We start from the raw sequence: 13,935 nt of genomic DNA, 5'->3' as shown, positions 1-13,935 counted from the left end.
AAAGATCTAAGAAATAATAAATGAAGAAACAAAGGGCAATTGATAAAGTAAAATTTTTAGGAATTTTGCTGCATCAAATAACATAGTATTGTTATTGCAACCAAAAACAAACTGTACAATAATACTAAGGTACTTTTAATTCATCTGTATCAACTCATAGCAAATTAAGTATGATAAAAAGTAAGAAACAGGTGCATGGGTGGCTCAGTGGTAGAATGCTCTCCATGAGAGAGACCTAGGTTCAATTCCTGGACCATGCACCTAAACAAAAAATTAAAAAAAGAGCAATAGATAGAAGAGTTTCTCAAAGCGCACTCCAAGAACACTTGCAGGGCGGGCCATGGTGGCTCAGCAGGCAGAGTTCTCACCTGCCATGCCGGGAGACCAGGGTTCGATTTCTGGTGCCTGCCCATGCGAAAAAAAAAGAAGAAAAGCACTTGCAGCAAACTTTTCTAGCAATCTTGTAAAAGTTAGTATAGTCCAAACCCCTACCTATTCTGGCCTAAGGAATTTGATTTTTGAAGGGTGATTCCCAGTATCTGAATTTTAGCAATCATCTTAAGTGATCTTTATGCACTGTTTTAGAAGGCCTAAATTATATTCTTAAATGTTTATATAATTATACCAAACAGAAAATATAAATTGTCATCAAGGGAGCAAGCAGTGTTTACAAAAATTGAGAAGAAAGCGTTAAATGAAAAAAAAAGAAACAGCTAAGGCTCTTTTTTTGTAGTTAAAAAAAAAAACTAGAAATTAATATTTTTGGAAAATAAGAAAACAAAACCTTTACCAGTTGAAAATTAAAATATCTCAAATAATCTCTGCCAAAGAGAAAAATCAAAACCAAAATGGAAAAAAAAGGTTTTAAAATAAGTGGTAGGGATCTACATCTTAAAACCAAGGTAATATAATATCGGTGTTCAAGAGACATTCATAGGTGGGCCACGGTGGCTCAGCAGGCAAGAATACTTGCCTGCCATGCCAGAGGACCCGGTCAATTCCCGGTGCCTGCCCATGTAAAAAAATAAATAAATAAAATAAAAAATAAAAAAATAAAAAAAGAGACATTCATAGCCCTACATACTCATTATTAAACAAAAAAGAATAAAAGCAAAGAAATTCATCATTAAAGCCAATAAATTAACAAGGTAACAATAAGATAAACCCAAGGAAATGAAAGCAATTAAATAAAAGATTAATGGATTGAAATGGATTGAAAATCAGAAATATTATGAAACAAGAAACACTAGAGCTGTTTCTTAAAACATGGTAAATAAATATGTAAATTGTAAGTGATTTAAAATTCAGAAATAAAATAATGCCTGTATCTAAAGAACTACAAATACAGAGAAAATATAAAGATTTTGGATTTCTCAGCTCCATGAAAACTAATTTGAAAACAAGCAAAAAAGGGAGAAGCTTTAGGAAAGTATAAATTACATGGGCTCCCTCCCCTAAGAGAGATAAGAAACTGAAAAAACAAACTTTAAGAGAAAGTGAAAAAGTTATCAAGAGTAACACTGCATTGCATACCTATCCCACAAAAAGCACCAAGCCCAGACAGTTTTACAGGTAAATTCTATCACAACTTCAAGGAATAAATGCTGCCAGTGCTCTTGAAATTAACCCCAAATATGGAAAATTTGCTTTTATGAAGCAAGTATAATGTGGATACAGAAATCAATGTTAGTTCACTGGTTAATATTAATGCTCGAATTCTAAATAAAAATATTGACAAACAACAAATGTACATAAGAAGAACAATAAACCATGAACACCTAGGGATCATTCCTGAAATGCACCAATGGTTCAATATTAAGAATTCTATTCGAATATTTCACCATTATGATAAGGCAAAAGAAACAAAAACCTCTTTGTAAACTCAACATTGATGTGACAAAATGTAACGAACATTCCCAGTAAAAATTAAATAACATAGGACAAGAGGGATACTGTTCTAGTTGCTACTTTCTCTCCTGGCTTCCTGTTTCATGAAGCTCCCCGGGAGGCATTTTCCTTCTTCATCTCCAAAGGTCACTGGCTGATGGACTCTGCTTCTTGTGGCTGTGTCATTCTGCTCTGCTCTCTCTGAATCTCCTTCATTCTCCAAAATGTTTACTCTTTTATAGGACTCTAGAAACATACCAAGATCTACCCAAATGGGTGGAGACATGTCGTTACCTAATCCAGCTTAACGACCAATCTTGATTAAATCACATCTCCAGGGAGATGATCTGATTACAGTTTCAAACATGCAGTATTGAATAGGGATTATTCTGCCTTTACAAAATGGAATTTTGATTAAAACATGGCTTTTCTAGGGTTCATACATCCTTTCAAACTAGCACAGATACTATATTAATCTGATAAGTATTATAATAATAATAACCATTGTTTAATGCTTTGTACATATTTATACATTAATATTCACACCAAGTTATGAACCAGAAACTAATAATATTCTATACTCTATTATTTTACATATTATTATATATTATACTGTTATTGCTATACAACACTATAGTAAGCCTATTATTTCTATCCCATACAATATAATTTTATGTTATTATATTGAATACTATACTTTTACCATTATCATTATTATTATTATCCTTGTTTTATAGATGAGGAAACTGAGGCAGAGAGTGCTTAAATTATTGCCCAAAGTCAAGCAGCTAGTAAGTGCTGGACCTGGGATTTGAACCCAGTCTGGCTCTAAAATTTGTTTTCTTAACTATCGGGTTACCTTAAAACAAAAGCTATAGAAAAAGTCGATTGTGATGATAAATGCACAGCTATATGATGATATTGTAAGCCACTGACTGTACACTCTGGATGAGTACATAGTGTGTGAATATATAATGTATGTCTATAAAAAAAACAAAAGCTATAACCCTGCTTAATATTGGGGCAATAAAGGCATTCTCATGGGAATTGGGCACAAGATTGAAACACCTACTATGGACTCTATTTTTTTGATATATTTTTTGAGATATTAAGGCACAATTAGCCAAATAATTGAAAAAGAGGAGAAAAAAATGGCACTTATTTATGAAACAATTGTGTAACTAAGAGACGTAATTTGAGAGCGTATTTTTTAAATAATGGAGAAATTCAGCAAGATGACTGGTTATAAGCTTAATATTAAAAACTCCTTAGAGACGCAACCTTTCGAGCACCCGGTAGCTTCCGCTGGGTCAGCGCCGTGAGGGACCCGCCGCGGCGCCTGGTCGTAGCCACGCGGCCAGTTGTGCGCGCGAGTGGCCGAGCTCCCTTCCGTGTCTTCTGGCGGGTTCGGGAGGCTCCGGGCACCGCCTAGACGGCGACTCCGCCGGAGGCGCAGACTGGGCCGCACCCCGCCCCGCAAGTGGGTGGCGTCATGAGGCACCTACCCTATTTCTGTCGTGGCCAGGTTGTGCGGGGCTTCGGTCGCGGCTCCAAGCAGCTGGGCATCCCTACTGCTAACTTTCCTGAACAAGTAGTCGATAATCTTCCAACTGATCTCTCCACTGGCATTTATTATGGTTGGGCCCGTGTTGGAAGTGGAAATGTCCATAAGATGGTGGTGAGCATAGGATGGAACCCATACTACAAGAATACGAAAAAGTCCATGGAAACTCACATCATACATACCTTTAAGGAGGACTTCTATGGAGAAATGCTCAATGTGGCTATCACTGGTTACCTCAGACCAGAAAAGAACTTTGATTCTTTAGAATCACTTATTTCAGCAATTCAGGGTGATATTGAAGAAGCTAAGAAACGACTAGAATTACCAGAACACTTGAAAGTAAAAGAAGACACTTTCTTCCATGTTCCTAATAGCAAAATAATGAATGGCCACTGCTGAGAAAACATCTTATTTATTCATTCACTGTTTTCTTGTATTTCACTGCTCATAACTACATAGTCTCATGTTGGTGATATTTTCAAAATCAATCATTTTCCTGTAGCTATGAATTAGTTTAAACAGTACAATGTAATTACTATATTTATGCTTCAGCTGTTAAATTAAAGCCATCATGCCACAGTAATAAAAAGATTTCATGTAAAATTCAGGATTGTTTTTATGTAATATGTTAATTAAAAACCCAAAAGCATCCTAAAATGTACCACTTAGGAAGGTCTTAAGTTTCTTATGTTGAAGATAAAACATATATATAATAAGTGTGGGCCACAGTGGCTCAGCAGGCAGAGTTCTTGCCTGCCATGATGGAGACCCGGGTTCTATTCCCAGTGCCTGCCCATGCAAAACAACAACGTATATATAATGGGTAAAAAGTTTGAGATGAGGCATGATTCTTAAAATACCAGTATGTAAGTAGGTACTTGTAGAACATATGCTGCAAAACAGAGAGGCTTGTACAAGTAAATGCATTAAACAGGTTTGGTAGTCTATTATGAACCTAAGAGGAAAAAATTCAGACTTTGTATTTTTGATAATTGTGTACTGATATTTTTTCACATTAATATAGTTTATTATAGATATGAAGACTTGTGAAATTTCATTTCAGTCATTTCCTTCATGAGATGAAATCATTGTACTCCATTTTCCATTTTTTTATTAATCTGCCTCAGTTGTAAATGGTCTTCCTCCATCCACTATTTTTTTTTTAATTTTTTTTGTTTTTTATTTTTTTTGTATTTTAAGTCAAAGAAAAATCTAGTTTTCAATTCTGTAGTTCTCATTTTTTGGTTGGATAACATTTTTCTCTTTAAGAGGAGATACTCTTGTTCTTCAGCATTTTGGGGGGGAATGGGTTCTTTTTTCTTTTAAATAGTTGTCAGTGTCGAGTTTTTCATTTTGTTTTTTCCATTTAGATTAGCTTACAATTGTACACTCACAAGAGATTGAATATCTGCGTTGTACTTTTAGGAGAAAAATACCAGTTTCTTCAAGATTTGGCTGAATATATAGCTGTTCATTTATGTATACCATTTATATATGCCAGTTTCTTAAAGAACACAAATTCTTGGGACTCCTCTCCCCTGAGAATATTTAAGAGCCAGTTCAATTATAAAAAAGCTTGAAATAAATCTTTTTTTATGTTAATTACAAGCCTGAAAAAATCTAAACTGTAGTGTATGTTCAATGCCAGACTAAAGAGTGCTTGTAGTTTGGGGGAAAAGCATAAAGTTCTAGTTAAATCTATATCTCATACATTTTCCTTTCTGCTAACTGAATTTTGGCTGTTTGAGTCTTTGTTTATGTAGGGAGAAATTTGAAATTGATATTTAGGAAATGAAGGTTACAGATTGCTTTGGGCCTCTGAAATACTACATTGTATCATTTTTCACTTGAGCACTGAATTTTTTGGAAAGGAGGAGCAGTATATGGAAGGTAATTGTAAAGATGTAAACAACCCATTATAAATAAGTTTCCCTAATTTGCATAAGTAAATTAGAATAAAGTATATAGAAAAACATCTAAAGTCACATTGGATTTATCGGGAAACATGGATATTCGGTTGTATTTTACTTGATGGTGTATGACTGGCAAACAGTAGTATGTGTCTTTTTTCATTTATAAAGATATTTAGATAATGTAATTTAATGTTAGAAATAAAATGCTTGAACAAAAAAAAAAAAAACAAAACTCCTTACCTTTCCTTTGTACACTGACCAATTAGAAAACACAAAAAAAGAAAAATGGAACAGCCACCACTTTATACCCACTAGAACGGCTATTATTTTTAAAAGAACAACAGAAATAGTGTTGATGAGAGTACAGAGAAATGGGAACCCATATTCATTGCTGGTGGCATTGTAAAATGGTGCAGCCTCAGTGAAATTAGTTTGGAAATTCCTCAGAAAGTTGAAAATCATATGACCTGGCAATCCCACTTAATTTTTTTTTTAAGTTTATACAAGCTGCATTGGGGGTGAGGAATGGGTAGTTAGCTTAATGGTTACAGCGTTCCTGTTGGGATGATGAAAAAGATTTGGTAATAAATTGTGGTTCTTGATATACACCTCAAAGAATTGAAAGCATGGACTTGAATAAATACTTGAACACAAAAATGTTTCTAACAGAATTATTCACAGTAACCAAAAGGTGGAAGCAACTCAAGGGTCCATCAGCAGATAAGTGGCTAAACAAAATGTGGCATAAACACAATGAAATATTATTCAACTGTAAAAAGGAATGAAGTTCTGATGCATGTGACAACTGGATGAAACTTGAAGACATCATGTTGAGTGAAATAAGCCAGATACACAGGAGCAACCATTGTGTGATTTGACTTATTGCAATATGTAGAAGAAGCAAATTTCTAGAGACAGATAGGAGATTATAGGTTACCAGAGGCTGGAGGTGGATTGGGGGAAAGAGGGAGTTTTTAATAGATACAGAATTTCTGTTTGAAAGTGGTGAAAAACTTGGGATAATGGATATTGGTGAATTTAATTAATACAACTGACATGTATACTTGAAAGTGGTTAAAATGTGAAATTTTGAATATGTTACTACAATAAAAATTTTTTTAAATGGTACAGCCATTTTGGAACATATATTGGGAATTTCTCATACACTTACCCTACAATCTAGCAATTCTTCCTGTAGGTAGAATTCCAAAGGAAATGAAAACGTGTGTACACACAAAGACTCATGCAAATTTTCATAACACTATTACTCATAGTAGTCAAAACTGGAAGCAATCCAATGTCAATCAACTGGTGACTAGTTTCACAAAATGTGGCATATTCTTAATATAGAACGCTGTTCTGCATTAATAGCAAACAGACTACTGATATAATCACCATTATGTATGAATCTCAAAAATGTTATGCTAAGTGGTAGAAGCTAAGCACAAAAGCTTGTATATTGTATGATTTCATTTATATGGAATTTTAGACAAATCAAAACTATACAAATAGAAAGTGGACCCATGGTTGCCTGTAGCTAGGGGTAGCAACAGGGATTGACTGAAAAGGAGAATGAGGAAATTTTTTGAGTGATAGTTGCACAAGTGTAAAAACTTACCATACTTCATTAGATCGTATACTCACAATGAATACATTTTGTATTATGTAAGTTATACATAAATAAATCTACTAAAATAAATTTGGAATAAGATCCCACTTCCTGTAGCAATAGAAAAGGTGAAATACTTTAAAATGTGCATATATGCTACATGGATAACAGTGAGGGATATTGAATAAGACATGGCTGGAAACTACTTATTCTTAGATAAGGAAAAGGTTGTAAAATATCCCTGAATTTATCTGTGGATTTAATAAAAAGTCAAAAAATATATGATTTTTATTGTAAAATCACACTTAGTTGAACAGATCAGACAACCTATGATTGTTCAGTGGATGCTGTTGGGATGACAGTTTAAAGAAGGATTAAAATAAGTTCCTACTTCACTCCCAGCACCATGATAAATTCTAGATGGAAAAGGAGGGGAGAATATATTATATCATTTGAGGTGGAGAGGGTTGCTTTTATAGGAAATATATATAACCTAAAAATAACAAAGGAGAAAATGGAGCAAATCAACTACATAAAAATTAAAATGTATTAATGGTAAAATACATATATATAAATAAACTAAAAAAAATATATATATACATATATAAACTAAAAAAATATTTGCCACACATTTGACAAAGACTTAATTTTATTATTACAGAAAGAACTAGTTCAATACATCAATACACTGATGTTCAATACATTGTTGGCTCTACTTCCAACCTATATTTAGTATCTGAGCATTTCTCACACCTCCACACTACAACTCTGGTCCTGTTATCATATCTTGACTAGCTTATTGCAACAGCTATCTAACTGCTGTATCTATTTCTATTCTTGCTTCCTTTCAGACTATTCTCAAACAGTAGCCAAGGTAATCATGTTAAAACTTTAGTTAACCCACTCTTCTGCTCAAAAGCCTCCCAAACCTCCTCATTTCATTCAGAACGAAAAGAACAGAATATTTTAAATTGCTATGCAATCTTTCTGTATTAATTCTCTGACGTCATTCTTCTACTGTCCTTATTCGCTCCACTCCAGACACACTGGCTCAGCTGCTGTTCCTTGAACATGCCAGGCATATTCCCACCTCTGTCCTTGCTAACCCTGCCTGGTCTACTCACTCGAAATATTTTTATGGATTGCTCTCTCACCTTCTTTAGGTTTGTGCTCACATACCTTTTCAGTGAGGCCCTCCCTGATTATTCTTATTTAAAATCACAAATTGCATTTTACTCCCAACATTTCCTCTCTTCCTTCCCTCCTTCATTTTTCTTCACCTGTTGTCTTAGTTTCCCAGCTGCTATGACAAATACCACACAACAGTTTGGCTTAAATAACAGGAATATATTGACTCGCGGTGTCAGAGGCCAGAAGGCCTGCTTTCTGCTGGGGTGGTAGCATTCTTTTTTTTTTTTTTTTTTTTATTTCAGGTGCAGCTTCATTCAGTGTTTCAACATAGTTACATTACACTTAGGTATTATTGTGCTGTCCATTTTTGAGTTTTTGTATCTAGTCCTGTTGCACAGTCTGTATCCCTTCAGCTCCAATTACCCATTATCTTACCCTGTTTCTAACTCCTGCTGGTCTCTGTTACCAATGATATATTCCAAGCTGATTCTCGAATGTCGGTTCACATCGGTGGGACCATACAGTATTTGTCCTTTAGTTTTTGGCTAGACTCACTCAGCATAATGTTCTCTAGGTCCATCCATGTTATTACATGCTTCATAAGTTTAGTCTGTCTTAAAGCTGCATAATATTCCATCGTAGGTATATGCCACAGTTTGTTTAGCCACTCGTCTGTTGATGGACATTTTGGCTGTTTCCATCTCTTTGCAATTGTAGATAATGCTGCTATAAACACTGGTGTGCAAATGTCCATCTGTGTCTTTGCCCTTAAGTCCTTTGAGTAGATACCTAGCAGTGGTATTGCTGGGTCATAATCCATTCTGCCATTCTATGTCTTTTGATTGGGAAATTCAGTCCATTACCTTTTAGTGTTATTACTGTTTGGATAATATTTTCCTCTACCATTTTGGCTTTTGTATTATATATATCATAACTGATTTTCCTTCTTTCTACACTTTACTCCGTACCTCTCTCTTCTGTCTTTTTGTATCTGACTCTAATAATGCTCCCTTTAGTATTTCTTGCAGAGCTGGTCTCTTGGTCACAAATTCTCTCAGTGACTTTTTGTCTATAAATGTTTTAATTTCTCCTTCATTTTTGAAGGACAATTTTGCTGGATATAGAAGTCTTGGTTGGCAGTTTTTCTCTTTTAGTATTTTAAATATATCATCCCACTGTCTTCTAGCTTCCATGGTTTCTGCTGAGAAATCTACACATAGTCTTATTGGGTTTCCCTTGTATGTGACAGATTGTTTTTCTCTTGCTGCTTTCAAGATCCTCTCTTTCTCTTTGACCTCTGACACTCTTAACTAGTAAGTGTCTTGGAGAACGCCTATTTGGGTCTATTCTCTTTGGGGTGCGCTGCACTTCTTGGATCTGTAAATTTAGGTCTTTCATAAGAGTTGGGAAATTTTCAGTGATAATTTCTTCCATTAGTTTTTCTCCTCCTTTTCCCTTCTCTTCTCCTTCTGGGACACCCACAACACGTATATTTGTGCGCTTCATATTGTCCTTGAGTTCCCTGATACCCTGCTCAAGTTTTTCCATTCTTTTCCCTATAGTTTCTGTTTCTTTTTGGAGTTCAGATGTTCCATCCTCCAGTTCACTAATTGTAGCTTCTGTCTCTTTAGTTCTACCATTGTAGGTATCCATTGTTTTTTCCATTTTTTTCTTCTTTGTCCTTCACTCCCATAAGTTCTGTGATTTGTTTTTTCAGATTTTCTATTTCTTCTTTTTGTTCAGCCCATGTCTTCTTCATGTCCTCCCTCAATTTATTGATTTGGTTTTTGAAGAGTTTTTCCATTTCTGTTCGTATATTCAGCATTAGTTGTCTCAGCTCCTGTATCTCATTTGAACTATTGGTTTGTTCCTTTGGGCCATATCTTCAATTTTCTGAGCGTCATCCATTATTTTCTGCTGATGTCTAGGCATTTGATCAGATTTCCCTGGGTGTGGGACCCGCTGGTTGAAAGGTTTTTCTGTGAAATCTCTGGGCTCTGTTTTTCTTTTCCTGCCCAGTAAGTGGCGCTCGTGGCGCTCGTCTGTCTGCGGGGCCCACCAGTAAAAGATGCTGTGGCTCCTTTAACTTGCCAATCCGAATCTCGCAGTCGGCCCGGGAAACCGTGTGGAGGGGCGGTCGCCGGCTGCCGCAGCTTGGGGGAGTGCCAGTCCAAATTGCCCAGCTGGCCCGAGACGCCAAGCGTGGTGGGAGGGCCCCACTATCCAACGTTCCCAGTCATACCAGGGAGCCACGTGCGTGGAGGGGACCCCAGTCGCCAGCCACCCCGGGCCGGGAAAACGCGCGCCCCTCGGGTATCTCACCGCAGCGGATTCTCCCTGCCCGTTCAGCCGCTCCAGAATGGGGTACACTGTCTTTTTGGTCTCTGTCGTGGCTCCGGGAGCTGTTTCGTATTGTTTCTGTTTCTTTAGTTGCTTTTCAGGAGGAGGAACTAAGACCCGCGCGTCTTACTAAGCCGCCATCTTCTCCGGAAGTCGGTGGTAGCATTCTTGCAGGTCAACAAAATCCCTGTGGCTTTCCTACCATGGGGTTTAATATACCAGGCATTCAATAAATATTTGCTAGATGAATGTGAGAAAACGCCAGTAGTCCAACAGAAAAATGGCCAACACAGTTTAAAGGAAAATAAGTAGAAATGGCTTATGAACATATGAAGATGTCAAAACTCATCCTTATTTAATGAAGCACAAATTAAAACCACTGAAATACTATTTTTTGCCTATCAATGACAGAGATCTATCTAGGCAGATGAAGGTGTGGGGAAATGGGTATTTTCATGCATTGTTAGGGGAATGTAATTGTTATGACCTTTTTGAAGGCAACTTATCAATATTCATCACAATTTCCAATGGCACACAAAGCTTGCACAGGTGTACCAATATATATGTTCAAAGATTTTCATTGTAGTATTGTTTTTAATAGCAGAAGACTAAATATACATCAGCAGGGGGTAGGTTAAATGACTATGGAATTCAATGATATGCATCATTCATTTGGAAAATATCTATTGAGTGCCTAATATATGCCAGGAGCTGTTCCAGATGCTGGTAATTCAGCCACAAAAAAAAAGACAAAAAAACTTTCTCTGCCTTTATGTGCCTCATTTTCTAAAAGGGGAGAGAAATAACTAACACATGATTACAGAAGATAAAAGCAAAGTAGTAGTAAAAGTTATGAAGAAAAAAAAACAGGTTTAAAAAGAAAAAGGTTATAAAGAAGAAAAGCAAAAGAGATTATTAGGAATAGAAGGTGATTAGGGTTTGGCATGGTCAAAGATGACCTCCCTGAAAATTTGACATTGATCACTCACCTGAGTAAGTGCATGGAGTTTCCTCCATCTTGAAATCTAAACTCAAGCATATGAATGTTCTCTTGGTATTACAAAAACATCTAGGAACCCAGTGTGAAAATAAAGATAGAAGGTTATAGTGGAAATGGGAGCCAGATTATGTGGGACATTGTAGGTTATAATAAGAATCTTGGTTTTTTAAAAAGTGATGTGAAAAACCAGTGGAGAATTTTGAGATGTGCTCTGCCTTACATTTTAACAAGACCATTCTTAATCCTGTATTATAGATAGACATCACAGGTTTAAGCACAGAAGCAAAGAAACCACTTAGGAGATGAGGCAATAATCCAGACAGGAAATGTGGCTTAAACCAGGAAAATTGCAAGATCAATGTAATAAAATGGATGAGATTATTAAATTCTGAACTATAAACTGATGCTGTAATGGGATGTGACTTTGTGGGGCTTTGGGAGGAGGTGAGTGTGAATGTGGAAGAAACGTGAATTGCTAGAGGCCAGAGAGCAGAGAATAGTAATCAGTCTCTAAGAAGGCCCCCATTGAGTCTCATCGCTTGGTATTCACACCCTTGTACATTAGTCACCCCCACATACATTATACCGGGGTTGGTCTATATATAAATGTACCAGGATTAGATCAGTGCCGTAGTGACAGTATGTAACTTCTGAGATTAGGTTATAAAGGACATTGCATCTTCTGTCTTGGTCTTTCTGTATCATTTCCTATGAGGGAAGCCAGCTTCCATGTCCTGAGGAAGATCATGTGGTGGAGAATTGGGTCTCCAACCAGTGCTCAGGAGGAACCGAAGCCTCCTGCTAACAGCTAGCTGAATGAGCTTTGAACTAGGTTCTCCAGCCAGAGTCAATTTTTCAGATCACTGTGTTCTCAGCCAGTACTTGTGCTACAACCACATGGGAGACCCTGAGCTATAATCAACCATCAAGCTATAATCTTAACCCACAGAAGCTGTGAAAAATGTGTTATTGTAAGCCACTAAATTTGGGGGTAATTTTACAGGCAGCAATCAATAACTAATATAGAGCATCTCAATTCATCCTCCATTCTTCTCATTTTTTTCTACCTTATTTGTGTCAAACTTTGTGCTTCCATTTTAATGAAGTCATGCCTTCATATAGTCCTTTCACCATCCCCAAAACACTTATTCTAAATTTTTATCATTCTACTTTATAATATTAATTTCATCTGCAGCAAATTTTTGATCATATGAGTTGTCTTTTTGAATTCTGGGATCTTCATTTTCAGGTCATTTAGAGTGGGAAGTATTTTTGTTATTTGCCTAACATATATTTCTCTCTTTTTCTCATCCACGTCCTTCCCTTCTTTCTACAAAACCAGTTTTATATATACCTGGGCTTCTGGGCCACTAACCCGGAACCAGGGCTGAGGGTGTCCTTTTCAGGGTGACTGTCCCACAATAATATGGAGAATAGCATAGATGCAGCCACAGGGCCAGAACATGCCTTTTTTCAGACTCTCACTGAGAAACTGTGTCCATGTCTTCCTGACTCCTTAGACCTTCATCTTGCAGGAGCTATAGTCCCGGACATTATCAGAGCAGTTTCTTTCAGCCTTTTCTCCTGTGTTGATAGTTGTGGAGGATCCCACTCAGGTCCTGGCTACAAGTAGGGCATGAGACTCCACCTCAAGTCAAAGGCTTCTGGTTCCCCTTGCCCTTCAGGAACTCAAGTCTTGACCCAATAATAAATTAAAACCAGTTATGAAAATAGTAAAGCTGCCATAATCTATATGTATGGTCATTCCTGACGGTAAAATAGGTAGAAATAAATCTGTGCTCCCTGAGAACATAATTTCATGCATTCTAAGTAATCCTTCTGAGTAATGCAAGGGAGAGCCATTTGCATAACACATACCTATTGGGGTGTGAAATGGGGGGCTTTTTAAAAGCTCCAACCTCAAATCACATAATGTTCTTTTTCTGTGAACAATGGTTTCCCACATGCAGTGCCCTTAATGATTTATATGAACATATCCTCTGTGGATGAGGACTTTTTCAAGCATAAGAAAAAGAAAGTGCATTTTTTCCTTCTCTAAATTTGGCAAGTCTTGCTGATGTTCTTGTATTAAAGTGTTTTTACAAGATCCGTCCCAGTACTCCATAGTCATCATGCTTTAATGCTTGAGTGCATAGGTTTCTGCATTCCATCACCTGCTTTTGCTCATTCCTTTGTCCACCAATTTTCATCTTTCCTAAAGAGATGAATAATGAGATCTTAATGCATTCTAGAAGAGTTATGTCTAACAAATATTAGAAGAGGTTCTTTTCTTTGAGAATAATGTGCATATGTGTATATGTGTGCATTCCATTTTAATGGGAAAAAGTCATGTCATTCTCAATAGGGGTTTCATTTAAATACTCAAATGAAAAGAATGTCCTGATGCTGAAGATAAATCTAAAGACCTAACCATGGAAAGGAGTAATAATTTGTGATCGCTCAAGACGAAGGACAGAAAAACAAGGCCCTG

The 13,935-nt window shown here is 36.5% G+C and overlaps 1 pseudogene; it reads left to right on the top strand.

Annotated features, from left to right (window-relative positions):
- Positions 1–3,354: 3,354 nt before the first annotated feature.
- Positions 3,355–4,079, top strand: LOC143643335 (riboflavin kinase pseudogene; annotated as a pseudogene).
- The last annotated feature ends 9,856 nt before the right edge of the window (positions 4,080–13,935 follow it).

This window comes from Tamandua tetradactyla, chromosome 8 (genome assembly GCF_023851605.1).
Source record: "Tamandua tetradactyla isolate mTamTet1 chromosome 8, mTamTet1.pri, whole genome shotgun sequence".
Lineage (NCBI taxonomy): Eukaryota > Metazoa > Chordata > Mammalia > Pilosa > Myrmecophagidae > Tamandua > Tamandua tetradactyla.
The sequence above is the reverse complement of the archived record's forward strand: the minus strand, read 5'-3'. Positions and strand labels throughout refer to the sequence as shown.